The following is a 16,705-nucleotide window of genomic DNA, read 5'->3' on the forward strand; positions in this document are numbered from 1 at the left end:
CGATATGCATATACTTACATCGTGTAAATTCTTCGGGGACTCTCCGTTTGCAGTCTGCGAGTTGCATGGAAAGTTCTGCCGTTTTGGTTGCACAACACTACAGACGTATCGCAAACTTTCCTTGCTTCGATGTTGACCCGTCAAAGGATCAAGAACGACCGTCCTCGATCCGTTTGTATCGATGCTCGTCAAACTTGGACGCCGGTTGTTTTCTCTCCGAACAAACGTGTAAACAGATAAATTTCATATAAAAATTTGCACGTATCTGGAATTTGTGTTTTCCATAAAACACTCGTTTATTTTCCCGCCCCTGTTTGTAATCTCTATTTTACGCTACAGCAGTGGTCTCAGGCAAAAGTTAAATTACACCGTGTAAAACTTTTGATCAAAATATTGGATGGAACGATATAGTACTTGTTTTATTTCGATAGCAAAAGAAATACGGAAAAACGAGTTTCAATGGGATAAATAGAAGTAAGAGGTTTCCACCAATTTGTGATGAATTGCGTTCCATTGAAACGACAAATTAAACGATATGAAAACTAGAACGGCAACAAACACGGTTGCGCCTGCTGCACTGTTATTCGTTCACTTTTCTTTTCCACCTTTTTTGTTTTGCGTTTCCGTTCTCGAACGGTATCACCATGACAATGCACGCAAAATCGATACACTGGATGGTCTTTCTTCGTTAAGCTGTTTGTTAAATAACAAAAACGGTACTTTGTTTTTTTCATCTTTATCGAATGTTACAATTTTTTGTAGGAAACAGAAATTGAAACTTTACTCACGTTCAATTACTTACCTTTTTAGAACAGTATGTTCTATAATTTTAATTTATCAACAATACCGTTTTGAACGTGTGATCGTTTATTATGTAGATTTTGTTATGAAGCGTTCCAAGGAATCATAAAGCGTCTATCGATATTCCCATGAATCCGTCATCCGTTATCGGCCTCGATCACCATGACAATACACCTAGAATTCATGGCGCCGAGTCACCTCGACGTCTGGCGTCGTGATCTTGGTCCACCGAGGCGCGAACCAACTCTGAATCCCCCGATGCTAACTGTGTTACAGCCACAAGAAGTTGCAGCCAGTTTCCAGATTACGATTTTCACTGTTTCCTTGGTGTTTGCCGCAAGTTGTTGCTCGCTGACCCTTTGAGACTAGAAAGATGCTGTTGCAAACTGACCCGCCAGTACTGTACCTCAAAGATTAATACCGTGATCAACGGTGTTCAAATGTAATCCTTAGCTAAGAGCTGACTGTGCTTAAGATCTCCATTTTTCGTTTTTATTTCATTTAAAGCGTATATCGTTCTGTAACGTAATAGCGATTTTATATCGCTGACATTGAACAGTCGCTTAACGGGATTTCGGTATCAGCATCATCCACCCCTATACTCCGACAATTTGCAAGTTTTTCGTGAAAGCATATTCTTCTCCAAACATACGTTACAGAATGCTAACACTCTTGGAGGGAAACTGCTACGTCGAATCCTCGCTAAGCAAATCTCCCAAATCCACAGTATTTCGATTCAGAAATTCTTTCGATACCTCTTTGGCAATGACGAGATTCGCGCGAGTGAAAAACATCGAAGGGAGAATCGTTCCTTTAAGGGGCGAGAAAAAAGTCGAGCCCGTTGTCCGCGTTCTCACGAAGATTTCACGAGGAAATTCAAGCTTCTTTCGGTCGGGAAACGTGCAACGGTAAGCAAAGTAGGAGTTCCGTGACTGCGTTCAAACGTTTAAAGACGATTGTTTCGTTAAATCGTTTCCTCGTGACGATGACATTTTTCACTTGGTTATCGCGTTAGAAAGCAGCACCGTTTCGTGGCCACGCGATTAATGGTACTAACCTGGGAAAGAAAGGAATCCGGCGTCGCCCGGTTTTATCGATATTCACATGCGAACGCGCAATAAAACCGTATCGCGACGTACGACAGCTCCACCCTCGGACACACGGTTCGGAGGAAATACGAGGAAAGCAGAAGGAAAAGAAGGAAAAATCGAGCGTAAGGAAGCGTAATCGACTGTGTACCGTTATTGCTATTGTCAAATATCGCGATCGAGGAATACTCGATGCCACGGGATCGCAATATCGAACGGAACCGAAAACAGGGTCAAACTGATGACATCGATTCCTCCTCCGAAACGCCTCTCTCTGATTATCCGAACGAACGACCTAAATGCAACGCCTATTCGTTGTTTTATACTTCGCGTGCCACTCGACTGATCTACGTTAATTTAAAATTTGCTCGAGTAATTGTGTCTTATCATTTCGACGACGTTTTCATCGTCTTGTTTGATCGTCTCTCCTGCAGTCTATCGCGTATTCGATCTGCGTCGGTCGTTGATGACCCCTGATTAAATAATCATATTCTTGACTCTTTTAATCTACCGTCGTATTGTCCGACCATCTTAATCCACTGGAACACGTCGTGCATTAGTCGCTACCGTGATTACCGACGACCTCTCAATACACGAATAATAATTTCTGATTCGACTTTTAATGAAATACGCGAACCTTCAATATTTTTCCACGATTACAAAAGTCCGTGAGCTTTCAAAGGCTTCTTTTCATGTCGTTTAATGAATATTTCTTTGACCGTGGAGCGAATGACGCTGTCCGGCATTGAGACCCGACAGAATACCTATAAATTGCAGCACGTGCTCTCGAGTGGTGTTTTATTACGCGTTATTGTGCAGTTGAATTACCCTTAAGCCACGTGGAATCCTCGAGAACCTAATAACACCGACGGGAGAATTTATTCGAACCTTTGAATTTCAAATCAACCAGGACACCGGGACGAATCGTCCTACGCTTTGTATCCATTTCACTGATCAGACTCCTCTCCCTGTGACAGCGAACGTTTCGTAGGTAAATCGTGTCAAAATCGATCACGTTCCTTCGTGAAATTATTCGACGGCGCGCAAACAATCTCGACCAACGTTGTCGAGATAAACCTCCAGTTTCGATCTCCGAAAAGTTTATCGTTAAACCCTGTTAAATCGCCACGCGTGTAGTTCAAAGTTCCACGAATTTAGGCGTCGCGCGAAAGCAATTTTAAAAGTTTCGCGTTTAAGGTTAACTTTAAAAGCTTCGTAGATCACTAATCTCGCGCGAACGCGCTTATACCGTTCAGCGCGGCAGCAAAACAAATGGTTGTCGAAGCGCTCGATTTACGAGGAACAGCTCCTTTTATCAGATTTCCAAACACCATTTTCATCGGACACTTTGTACGATAGAACCGTGTTTCGGTGAACGCGGCCTAGCAACGGTGGTAGTCACGGAAAAACGAGAAATTGCTGGGCGTAGGTGTACCTATCATCGAGCGCCATTCAGGCAATACCCGAGAAGCTTTATGAACGATTGAACTCGTATTTCCGACAGAAAGTACATCACCGTGGACGTTTCCACGACGAAAACAACGAGAGTACGGCTCGAAGGAAATATGAAAGTTACGCCTGACCGAACAGCTATATTTCATAATTCATGATGACGACGTCTCGAGAGAGAATCAATAATATCAGTATTTAACTAACCAGTTACATATCCCCTCTTCTGTTTAGTGTCTCTCACTTTCTCGTGTCCGTAGTTTATGTGTGTTTTTAACGTAAATAATGATTACACCGAGGGTTCTTTATGGCGTTGGTACCGCGGTTAATGGCAAATGATGAAAAAAGGAATGATCAACCGTTCTGTCTTTATGTTTTCTCCTTTTTTCCTAAAGTACCGCGATGGATTTCAAGTACCATTTCATCGGCAATTTACGTCTGGATTCGAGCTAATTAACCGTAGAATTGTTTGCGGTTGCAAAAGGATTCCGCCATGATTCTTCACCGTTTGCCCATCATCCGCGTAATTAAGCTTGCTCGCGAAGGCCATAAACCATAATAAATGCGAGAAAGAAGTCCTCGTTTTAAAAGCCTGACGGTGTTAAAGGTTTTGTGAGTAATTCACGAATCACGCGACACGACATAATTGCAATTATTTCGAATGTTTTTCTTTCATTCATTATATTATCAGTACAACTAATACGTTTAAACCACTTTAAAGTATAGGTATCAGAATTCAATCGAACAGCCACTCGATGCTTCGTATCGAATTCATATACATATGTTGTATAGATTAATAAACTTTCCTATAATTCGATGAAGATGAACAGCTCGTGGGTTGACACGATTCGACGATAGTAAACCGATCGTTTCTCGATTGCCGTTCGAACGAGATATAAACGCTTTGACGATCTGGTATCAGACACGAGATCGCCTTTCCAACGAGATGAAAGCCGGGGCAAAAACGAAAGAAAGCTTTTGCACGGTTTACACGGTATTACGGGGAATCCATGCTGATGTAATCCCGATATGTAGCTTCATGAAGGTCGCAAGAAATTCCCGATGAGGATCGGTGAACGGATCCATCCGCCAGGCAATCCGAAAGGCTCTTCCATATATGTATGCACCCGGTAATTCCGTCGTTCGACCTTTTTTCACGATCAACTGCCTGTTGGATGGTGCTTCTACGTTTCGTACGTTTTTCGAATTAATTTCTTTCCGTAATCGAACGATGCGAAACCGAGTCACGGTACTGGATGTAAAGAATAATCTACGGTCAGTTGTTTATGTGAACGTGCCATTTATGGTACGATCACGAAAGATTTTATGATCTGTGATGCTCTTATACATTACTATGTTTTATTGTTGTACGGTAGATTGGAAATTAGATCGAGTTCGATTACCACTCGTTATATTGAATTGTTCTCGAATTGCCAAGAGCGATAATTGTTACAGGTTCTGATTTCCATGTATCGGAATTGTCACGTCTTGTATTTGTCACGCGCCGAAATTGCCAAGCGTCGAAATTGTCACGTCTTACGATCGTCACGCGTCGGAATTAGCACGAATTAGCATTAGTATTTTTCACGCATTAGATCGCAACGTGCCATAATTATCACAGGCTGTAACTTCCACGCGTTAGACTATTAGGTACCGAAATTGCCACGCGATGTAATTGTCACGTCCCATAACTGTGACGTTCTAATTGCGACATGTCATAATTACCGTGTATCGCAATTGCCATGCGTTGTAATCGCAGCACGTCGTAATTGCCATTGTAATTGCTAAACCTTGTAATCGCCATGCGTTAAATAGTCGTGTGCTTTATGGTCTAACATCAAAGTTCAACCTCGGTACAAAAGAATGAGCAAAAAGAATTTCCAAGGAGATTTAAGGAAATATAAAAAATGCTCGTGCAAGAGAAACGTGTACCAGAGTTGAAACTGTTTCGATATTAAATGCACGTTCGTAGGTATAAATTAAAGATCTCGTTGTGCCGAGAAGAAGAATCCATTTTCTACTTGATACCGTTCCGAGGCTAACAAAAATCACGTGATCGTTCGCTGGAGAACGTGTGGGTCGTGAAAGAAGAATGATTTGCATGATTCATAAAGTTTCGCTGCGAGCTCCTGCTCGGGAATACGACTGTCTCCCTCTACCAAGGTCAGTCGAAATTCACAATTCCGGCTAGTAAAAGGATATCCGAGATTCCAGCAATTCTCCTACATACATGCATGTCGTTATGGTAATTTTGATCCTCGACGGTGCTCGCACGCGCGTCGAATTTTCCGTGGATACAGCGGGATACTAGGGTCATTCCCTTTTCGAGCATCTCCGCGATATTTTCTTTGCCTTTCGTGGTCGAGTTTTGCATGGAACGGCGAATAACAATGTCCCAGGTACTTCCGGATAATAATAAAGATCGTTATATGGCACAGAGGTGCAAGCAGGGTGGAAAATTTGTAGGGAATAACAAAAGGAACGCGGCATAGTCTTCCTGGCTCCCAGAAACGAATAGTTAAACTCTTTTTCTACTGCCAGCTTGTTATAAATTCCACTCGTTAACCGCGTTCGTATTCCACGAACTATAAGTAGATGGACTTTTATTTTCAGATTATTTAGTAACGATGATATTCGACTGGAGCGCTTTTGAATAATGTATTTGTAGATATTGGTGGACTCGTTACATCGAGAGGTTCAGCAAACGTGCTTCAAATTTATGGCACAATTAGTTCAATTTATATATCCTGCGGTTTCGCGGTCATGCGCGTTGAAGTGTAGCTACGCTCAAACATTAAACGAGAGAACTAAGTTGATCAAGGAAATCAGCACGGAAACTTGGTGAAATGCGTGTAATTTGGATCCTGGAATTGCTCCGTTTAAAGTGTCTCTACTTAATAACGTTAAAAGAACCCAGAGGGGATTGTACACAAAGAGTTATACCTAACTCGACGAAATCTATCAGCAATAAGGGGTAATTCGCGTTAAGCAAACCACCGTTCGGTAGCGGTTGATTGATCAACACCATTGAGCGTTTGAAACGTGAAAAATCAAATAGAGGAACTGGTGGTTAATCAGGCTGTGAAGAAGTTGGAAGGGAAAAAGAGGCAAAAAGAGAAGAAAACGTTGGCTTCTCTGGTATCGCGTAGACGGTTCGTCGAAGGAACGAAGTTATAAACGAAGCCGGTGTGGCTCGAATAAAAATCAGGGGTTGAGGGTGGTTACGACGTCCCCGCGGCGGGAACCCGGGATGAAAACTCGATCAGCGTCGTAGCAGGGGTTTGGGGGCGGTGGTACAGCGGATGAGAAGAAGGGGATGAAAGTAGTTGGTCGATGGACGAAGGGTGTCCACCACCGCGATTTCTTCCCTAGACGGTCATACGTACACCAACAGCGAGGATATCGTAGCTTTCGAACAGAACAGGGCCGTAGCGGGGGTTGGACACGGTCGTGGGTTGATTTCAAATGATCCTGGATTTCCAGGGGTGAATAAAAAGAAAAAAAAAGAAGAAAGGTCCTCGGGAAAGTGAAATGAATTTCTCCTGGCAACCCTTCTCTTTTTCTTCTCTCGCCGCTGGTCCCTTTTGTTTCTCTCCCTGTTTTTTTCACCTCTGTTAAGGGTGCTCTCGTGGACGAGTTTCAGCGGGACCAACAGATCAATGGAAACATAGAAAAGCGGAAGAAGAAGTCTTTCGCGCGAAGGTGGTTCCAGGGATCAAGAGGAAAGAGGGAAATCTCTCGGGAGATGAGAATTTCAATGCGAATCGTAGTCGTGAACGATGATCGATCTTTTTCGGTGGTTGGCTATCAGAAAGCACGAGCTCGAAAATGCTTTGACCGTTGCCTTCGTTCCGTGGATTCCCCTCTTGTGACCCGGATGCCTGGATACCGTTGATGCTGCCACCGGATGAATAGCTAAGAAGGAAATTTGTTAAAGGGGAACGAGATTTGATAGTCCCGCTTGGCTTGTATTTTCTTTCCACCTGTTTTTTTTCTTTACTAGGTCGCTTTCCTTTTTGGATACGAGAAAAAGGGGAGGCTTCCTCGAGAATTTGTAAATTCTTCAGTAGTAACAAGGAACATTTCCATGGGAAGTGCTGCTCATCGACATCGATCGTTTTCCGTTTATACTTCGCTATCAGAATCGCAGTTTTCGACAGTGTAGCCTTCGAATACCTTCAATTCAGCACAGTTTCCCTCCGTTCTACGTGTAATTCGTACAAATTTGGATTCCTCCGTATCTCTCATCTGTGAAAAAGGAAGTTCAAGTAACTAGGTGGACCTAGTTTTCGATACTAGTCATTGAAATAAATACCGAATAGTCTTTACACGATTAATCACGTATGCTTCATACCATTACATATAGTCTAATTAATTGAATGACTTCAATCTGCGACTTTGGGTAACCGAAATCTAGCATTTGAGATGAACTCGTTTTCGTTGACGTGTCGAAGTGTCACGAAGTGACCGCGAACGAGGGGAAAAATTGCAAACAGTCGTGAAAAAGTTCTCGAGTTGAAAGTAGGTGTCGCTGTTATGGACGGAAAGGAAGTGTAGGGGTGGTTCATCGATCTTCCTCGCGGCTGGTATCAGGACGGCATAGCACGGAGGTGCTTCTGGCTTTTGCCTTTGTTGCTTGTTCCCGCTCCTTTCTTCGACCCGTCGGAACCAGGTGGTTTTGAAATATCCAATGCAGTAGCGAGATCTCTCTCGTTTCAGTACCGGCTCCCCGCCAATGCCGAGGAGTTTACCACCTGCACAATCAGCCTCGCTGGTATGCAGTCTGTAGTATTCGGTACAGAAGTAGTTTTTCTAAGGCCCTCCTCCGGTTTTGGTCGGCATCGAAGTTTCAAATGAGTTTCCTTTGAAATTTAACTCGTGCCTGTAGCGTGAAAGCATCGACCCCGTGCGTTGGCGAACGGCTACACGTGTCCGTTGAAACTCGATGGGGCGGTTTTGTTAGTTCAATGCAGAATACAAACTTCACTCATGATTTACGCTTGATGAAAAAGCCTCGATCGATGGAGAGTCTGCTTCCCTTTTATCGACGTTGGCTCAAGATTTACTTCGGAGATGCTTTAACTTTAGAGTGTCTCCTTTCAAAATTTAAGGCAGGTTCGATGCTACTGTGCGATGCTTTATAGAATAAATATTAAGTTATGTTTTATAAAAAAGTAAAGTGGCGTGTAATGGGCGGATGTTCGTTTCGGTGCTGGTAGCGCAAAAAATATAATTACATATTCATCAAGTTTTTATTTTTACAGCGATGAAATATTGTGAAATTAATCGTCCGACGCTAAAACGTATTTATAAAACTGAAACACTGTACACGAATTTTATTTGCAAACTTTTTATACGCACATGGCGCTTTGAATTCTAGTTATAATTTTACAATGCCACGTGAATGATTTATATTGTTGTATTCAACGATACATACGCGACTCGCCATTGTTAGTTTTATACATTTGATTTCAACGACGCGATATGAAATTTCAAATATATTGGATGCTGCTAAGTGGAGAGCAAATAAGCTGTCGGGGTAATAGAAAGACAGGGAAAATGAAGGACAAGAATATCTCGAAACGAATAATCTGAGTCAACGAATTCTTCTCGCAAACCATTCTGGTATTCATCCCCCGGAAAATTATTGGATAATCCTCTTTCACCATAATAATACGGTACAAACGATGGAACTCGGATATATACTATATAGTTCATAACTTCCGCCGTTGTTCTTTATCCTCCTTAAGAAAATCCCCCGTTTTCTGAACTGGCATCGAATTAACCAGCATAAGTTCTCATCTTTATCCTAATGCCAGATCAGTTTCATTTTGTTCACACTATAATCTTGTTCTACACTTCTTTATTCCAATTAAACTTATCGAATTAATTCCTGTAATGGATCTCACTCGATTTAAAGTAAATTTTGCTCTCAAATATTTCCCTCGAAGAACTTTAGAACTTCTTCGAACAACTCGGTTTCTCTGATTATGCCACTTGTGTTTCGGAGTAAAAAACGCACGGGAAATGTATCTCAAATATAATTAAAAATTATATCAGTAGCAAAAATTAGGTTCACGTAAATAAAGCAGTGGTTAATTTAATTATCTTGAAGGTTATTTAAACCGCAGGGTATTCGATAACGTCTAAGCTTCTTCGTTTATAATTGGAGGTGGACTAAACTCAAAGTGAAGACGAACAATCTTGCAAGTAACGTCCGCCACGGAACAAATAATAACGGACCAACGTAATCATGTTCTCCGATCGATAGACTGACCCGAGCAGAACTTGATACAGTAAGCGTTAAAGTAGCTTGAGCTGATGCCGACTTACACGCGGTAAAGTTAAGCCGAGTTTGAAGCTCCGCTTAAATTTTAAACGGAAGTGGAACACAGTTACCCTAAGTCTAAGGTTTACTGGACTTAGCCAGGGAATTTCGTTGGCGATAATTAACGTTGGATCTTACGAAACATTTCTCCGGGGAATAAGTAAATACGGAAGGACAAACAGTTTGGAAACATCTCTTCGTTTACGTCACACGCATCGATCTGTTCGAATTTTACGATACCTCGGTATTTAACGCGTCCGTGGCCACGCGATTAAAGACTTATTTTCCGGTATTATATTTCGGATTTCGTATTACTGACAGTTTACAAATTACACACGGCATGAAAATTTAAACGAAGGAAGTTAGCAATTTCCGTGCGATTATATAACCGTTTGTCGAAGTCTGGCATTGCATTAATTACAGACTGTTTCGCGATAATTGAAATATTTGATGAAAACCATGTATTCGCGTTGGAATCAATATTGTACGCTTTGTATCGCTTTACTCGTTCCTGCGATTATTGATTAACTACCGCTCGAAACAACGCGGGAGTTATTTAAATTGTTCTGCACACGACCAGGGACGATTAACCATAACCGATAGTAATGCTAAATATTTGTCAATAATTCCTGACTGACCGGCGTCAAAAATTATTTCGATGGAATCGTTCCGGACAACCGAATGGCTCTGTTAGCGCGCGAACAAAAAAAAGAGAATGGTTCACGGTAAACTGGTAAATGGAAAAACGTTGCTGTTATTTCGAGGGCAGAGTATTTTCGGTTCTTTCAACGTTACAGGATGGAACGAATCAGCTTTTCAGTATTGTGGAAAAACGCCATCGGTAGACCCGACGGCCACTTACCAGGCTGGACAGAAAAATTGCCGCCTATTTTCGGCGAAAACGTTGAAAGCGTGTAAAATAAAAATTCGTGGCCGACTTCCGGATGTTCCATCTGGTCGACACGCAATTTTTTCCTCGTAGTGTCGATTGTGCGCCATTCGCGAATCTGTCACACCGTGGACGAAACGTAAATATCGTTCTCATTATTCAAGAATATCAGCCCCTGTCACGCGTTCGACCCCGACGTTTCGTTGATTTACGACGCGCGAATTCCTCTCTGGCCGTTAAACGAAATTCAACGCAATCTAGGCTCTTAACGCGAAACTTTCTATTTACCGCGAAAACGAAAAAATGACCCGTGAAATTTACGACAATCGCGCGACTAGCTGGTCCAAACGCGGAACCGCGTATCGCCGGATTCGCTGGATCGAGAAATCGGACGACAACCGCTATTTTTCCTGCGAAACCGTGTAATTTTCAACATCGAAAAATAAGCCACGTGTTTCACCGCTCGGATAACAGTTTCACACGTAAATTCCTGTGCTCGTTTCTTTTTTCTGCTTCACGTTTCATCGGCCACATCGTTTCGCGCGTTCCGCTTCCGATACTTTTCGAAAGCGGAACCGAGGATTAATGTCGCTCGCGTGAAGTTCCTGTTTCGTACAAAGGCAGAAGGAAATTGGAGCAATATTTATTTCGCCCTTTCGAATTGAGAAAAGTTATCGATGCTCGATAACGGTGAAAAAGTACTCGGCCGATGATTTAAGAGTCGCTTCAAGCGGTCACGTAGGAAGATCGACTTAGTCTTGTTAGGAGTCACGGTTCAACCTAACAAAAGTTTAAATTTAACGCGGAAAATGTTGTAACTCGCGCTCGCAGTTTGTTATTTCTCTCGCGGAGAGGGAAGAATTAATTAAAATGAAACGAGCCACCAGGAGAAAGTATAACTCCGAGATTTGTACTAGTTGCAGAAACGAGAGGAATAAATAAGAAATTGCGGCTGACTTTCCGTGATCTCCCACCACTGAAAGTAACTTTAACGTGATGGCAATTTAAATTTCACGTACAAGTGTTATTATTTCATCGTAAATTCTTACACGACGTATTGCGTGTTTAAAAACGCTTTTCAAACATTATTACAGGCACACGAGTAAAGAATGAGTTGTAGCAGAAACGATTCACTGGTTCACCAAAAAAACGGAAACATTTTACGCTCAGAGTTTTTTTCCCGTTATGGAATCAAACAATTTTTTTTCGCTGTTACGTTCCTTTCAGTGTTTCCTCGCAAACCACGTGCCTTTGAACGACTGAAATTGAATTTGGATTAAGGCAAGCGGAAAAATGTTTCGAGCTCAATTGCATAGGACGATTTGTGCTCGCTTTTTTCATTTTTGCAGTGTACCTTCTTTGTGACAATTACATTTTCCTGTTTGAGACCTTCTCGACGAATTAAGGTCATTCCGTGCTTGCTTGTGTGTAGGGCGATCGTCGAAGGTTGGATCTCTGAAGCTTTTACGAGCGACCCATGCTATCTTACATTATTACCATTTCGCCAGTAGCGTACTGTACGAATATGCTGACACAGTAGTAACGGTCTATGATGGAGACGACGATCAGTCGCAGCAGTAGTCGTATGTCGTTAAACGTCACCCAATTTTTCTCTTATCAATTCCTACCATAATTTTGTCCACGATAATACTGTCGATACTTGTGTCTTAAAATAGAATAGCAAGGTTAAATAGTGCTTTGTGCTTTGCTTTAGTATCAGGGATAATAGAATTATCGGTTAAATCTCGATTCAGAGCATATATGTCGATTATAGTTATATCGCTGCGCAGACAAAGGGGGTCTGGGCACGGAAGAAACGTTGAAGAAAGGAAATGGGAGACGAAATGGCTCGAAAGTGGGCTCATCAGTATGCAAAATGCAAGAGTCGCGAGGGGTGCACGCGTAGCCCCTCGTGTCCTCCATTTACCCGGCTGGCAGCCATACTGGTTGTGCTGCTCAACCATCCAAACCCCTCGGAAACCAGCGGCGTTACTTGCCTAACCCGTTATTCGCATCGTGAGGACAGCTCGCGAACTTTTCTCCCTTTACACGCTCTTTTTCATGCACGAGTGCCACGGTAAATACGTTTACGATTGCGTTCTACGACTCGTGCGTTTCTTTCAATGCTTTTTTCCTCATTGAATACAAAAACGTTCCTACGCGCACCGTATTATTCTTCCGTTCTTAGAACGAATAAATCCACGTACCCTCGTACGTCGTGAATCGTGACTGCCTATTACAGACTACCACCGAATGCGATATGAATTCATAAATTGCTTCTATTTGTTAGCTTCCATGAATAGAATTCGAGATTCCTTCTATCTCGTGAAAGATAAACAGTATAATTGTTATCCGAAGGGAATTACGATTCGGACAAATTTATTATTTATTACAGATTCCTCCAGAAGTCTCCTATGCAATAAAATTGTACTTTGCAATTTTGAGTACAAATATTTTGTTAAGAATAACACAACGTTCCTGTAAATACTGAAAGATAAATTGGGAAAACTAACGAATAAATTGTAAGTAAAGATCAAGTAATACACTCGACAATAAATCAGCCAAAGAGAAGAAACTTGTTCAAATAATTCATATCTGTTTCTATTCTTTGTCCATCCTTCCTCATCCTCCTGACAACTTCCCGTTCATCTCGTGATACCATTTTATTTTCCGGATGTCCTTATTTTTACTTCCGCCTGACTGCTTCAAGCTCACTTCGTAGACGACGTTCATTTTATTTCCTGGCCTTCTGTTCTCTTCTTCCTCGCGTTCTTTTTTTATCTCATCTCCTGTATACCGATGCAACTTCCATCGACGACGACATCTTTGATGTTCTAACGAAGTTACTTCGCCAAGAAACTGTGTCGACAGTTAGATTCCCTTCTCGCGCCTTCGCTGTCACGCGAGTCTTCCTCCTTTCAGAGATTTCTTTCGCAACCGTATCACCACCGCTTTTTATTTGTCAAACAGCATCAGGATTTTCAGCTACTCTGTTCAATTAAGCGGTATCGTTAACGGAATCGTTAGCCTCTGTTTAAACCCGCGAATGTTGAAAAATTAGCGACCACCTTGAGGAAGCGAACGACGAGATTGCGTCGAGGGGATGATAAATTCATGGCCTAGATGCGAGCGTTACTTGCGGCGGTATAATTCCCCACGAAATGGCAAGCTTCACGCGGTAGAAATGGAATGTCAACGATGACGATAATTCGAGGTGCTTCCAAACTTCTCGTCTCGGTTGAAAGCTTGAATTATCACGAGTCTCGTTCTCTTTCTTACGCCCGCGTACAGCCTCCGTCACGATAAAACGTATCACCGCAACGTAATATCTCCGTTTGAAGATTGTCTGCTCGACTAGCTCGGTAACGCGAGACTTTTCGTTAATTTACTTTTATTCCCATCCATTTTTCCGTTCTTCCTGGAACGTCCTGAATTTCATACGCAAATAATATCGCGCTGTCATACGATATTTTAATTTTAGTTTCTTCGGGAGTCTAGTTTGTTACTCGACCGAGCTCCGAGTAAGGAGTTAATAACAAGGAGTAGAATTACCACACGGTTTACGTACATCCCAGTTTTTGGTCCAAAGTTTTTGCTTTCCGAAAGCAGAACCGGGAGTTAATTAAATCGTGCGCGATACGAGGAATTATAATTCGATGCTCCGCGAGCAGGCGAGCCGATGTACCTCGAGATAACTTCGAGTTAGTCGCCGCCTCTATTGTGCGCAACAAAAGGGAACGTGACAAAGCCCCGCGGCTGCCTCTCCGTCCAGCCGAGAAGAGAGCTACAAGAAAGACAAACTCGTGCAAGATGGACGCCTCGTGTGGAAAAACGGTAACGAACGACTCTGGCAAGTAATTGGGGTGGTGGCTGTCGAACGCTGAAAATCTGCTACCGTGACGAGATCACCTGTGGGTGTCCGTCCGGTGAATTTCATAGCCTAATTTCATTCCGAATGGCACACGTTTACAACGGCGCTTAGAGCTCTATAGCTGTTCTTGCTGTCCGGTGCACGTAACGAACGATTTTGGTTGATTTTAAATTGCCCAAGGAGTTAGAGGAGCACGGTTAATCGAACGGTATTACCGTCTCGGTCCAAGGAACGTGTAACGCAAGAAAGGTAATCGATAAAAGCCCGGTGACCCGAGACCGTTGTTGGTCACCGATTAGTTTAGGTTAGTCGAGGTCAGGTTTAGAACCGCGCCTACATTTACCATCTCGTGATTGGTCCCTTTACGCGTTCATGAAAATAACTGCAATTCCCAAATTCCTAAACTACGGAATTCTCGAATTTCCAAACAGTCGTTTCAAATGTCACTAGGTCACGCGAGGCACGAAACTACCAACGAGGCTTGGTCCAGTTACCGATGCTTATCTTTTGCAGTGAATAAACGTCATCGGCTCATTGAGTCCATAAAATTGTCATTAAGGATTAAGGCGACGCGCGATAAAAATTGGAATAATGGAAGGAAAAAAGGGACTCGCCGTGAAACAGCAGACTTTACATCAGCAATTTCATTTTAAACAGCTTCCCGCGCTGCCTCGTTATATTCGCTTTGAAACCTTCCAATCGATTTCTTGCCTCGAAACTGGAAAACACCGCGTGGACATTTTTGTCTCCTTTTTTCACTTCCCAACGGGGAGTGTTTTAAAATTCCGTCATAAATGTACGAATAAAGAGTCGGAATCGTGTACGGTCGATTGAAAAACCGGGTCGTTTTTCTCGGCCATCGAACGGAATAATCGATATACGGTAGGTTAATTGCTCGGTCTTCGACGAATTCGAAAGTGTCGTCGGTTGTCGAAAAGTTTGCGAAAAATCATGAACCCTTTCGCTCTGTCGATCCGCGTAATCCGCTTCGACGGATAACCGTGTGTATATGCCGTCTCCCACCGACGATATTCGACTTTTCTCGATAAACGAAATCGGATTAAAAAAGCGGACGGCAAGCATTTTTGTATTGGACGACGAGAAAAATTAATGGCTCCTCTACGGTGCGCTGCATCAATATTGAAACGCCCGAGCGGAACTTTGAATCGCTTTACGGTCAATTGTTTGCTTTATCACACATTTATGAATAATTTTGCAAGGATATTTACCTGCTAACCTAGAAAGTTCCTGCCGTTTTGATTAATACAGATAAACGATTTTAGTACTTCAATATTTTTAGAAATATTTTCACGCTCCTCTTTAGAGAGTGTGCATTCTTTAACAATTGAAAAATGCTGCGTGCATAAAATAAAATTAGCGAAAGTTGTATTATTTAAAGAGGTAATTTGATCAGGAAGTAGTCGGAACGGTGTTATGAGGTTTCTCGCGGAGGAACGTTGAAACAATCCCGTCGATTGTTTCAGTTTTTTTCCGTATCCTCTGTTTCAACTTCTACAATTGCTGGCGAAAGGAAGTTCAGTTTATTCATCGTGCTTTCATCGAGGAACTTGCTTGTCTGTTTCTAACAGGAAGATAGAGGTGTTCCGGTGACGCGACGCGTGAGAAAGAGTAAACGAGCACCGGTAAACGATGTTTAACGACACCGTGAAAACTGATTCTCCTTGTTACTTTTTCAATTTCCTCTCGACGCGTAGAACGAACTTCCTCACAGAACTTTCCTCTATCTCCAGGAAATGTTAAGCTGAATTCGAACGAAACGTGCAAACAAGTATCCTTCATCTGTTATTCCAAAGAAACACGGTCAAACGAAGAAAGTTGAAGTCTTGTTATACCTTTCGTTAACGAAACTCCGCGAAAAAGTAACTAGAAACGAATCGAATTAGCAAAATAATTGATAGTTTTACTTCTGCACAAAAGATACGAATAAGATTATTATTTTGATAATCAGGGTCTAGAGGTTTAGAGGTTAGGTTTCGGAAAAATTCATTGTCCTGGGAGAATCATGGACGTTAGAAGGTTCCATGGTCGTCAGAATGGATCCAAGGGATTCCGGTCGGTCGTGGCAACACGGAAACGTTTAATTTAAGAAACAGTGGAGCAGACTAGTCGCGTACGGTCGATGTGCAGCGAATGGGGGTTTTGGTTGGCGCGAGTCGAATGGCGTACATAAGGTAGCTCCTCGAGGAGGACGCGCGAAACGAGCAGCGTGGCTCGTAAGGTTGCGGCGAAACGACTTGGTAGGAGTTGCATTTTTATCC

The 16,705-nt window shown here is 42.4% G+C and overlaps 1 protein-coding gene and 1 long non-coding RNA gene across 5 annotated transcripts in view; one reads left to right on the forward strand and one right to left on the reverse strand.

The window, feature by feature from the left end:
* Window positions 1–11,090, reverse strand: part of LOC143264605 (uncharacterized) — a 71,922-nt gene extending 60,832 nt beyond the window's left edge. Inside the window, exon 1 of the long non-coding RNA XR_013038405.1 lies at window positions 19–11,090. This is a non-coding gene — a long non-coding RNA (uncharacterized LOC143264605). The remainder of the gene's footprint in view (window positions 1–18) is intronic.
* The window catches only part of LOC100882227 (lachesin), an 83,761-nt gene that overhangs the window by 48,567 nt on the left and 18,489 nt on the right, over window positions 1–16,705 (forward strand). The window lies entirely within an intron of this gene.

Source organism: Megachile rotundata, chromosome 6 (assembly GCF_050947335.1).
Source record: "Megachile rotundata isolate GNS110a chromosome 6, iyMegRotu1, whole genome shotgun sequence".
Lineage (NCBI taxonomy): Eukaryota > Metazoa > Arthropoda > Insecta > Hymenoptera > Megachilidae > Megachile > Megachile rotundata.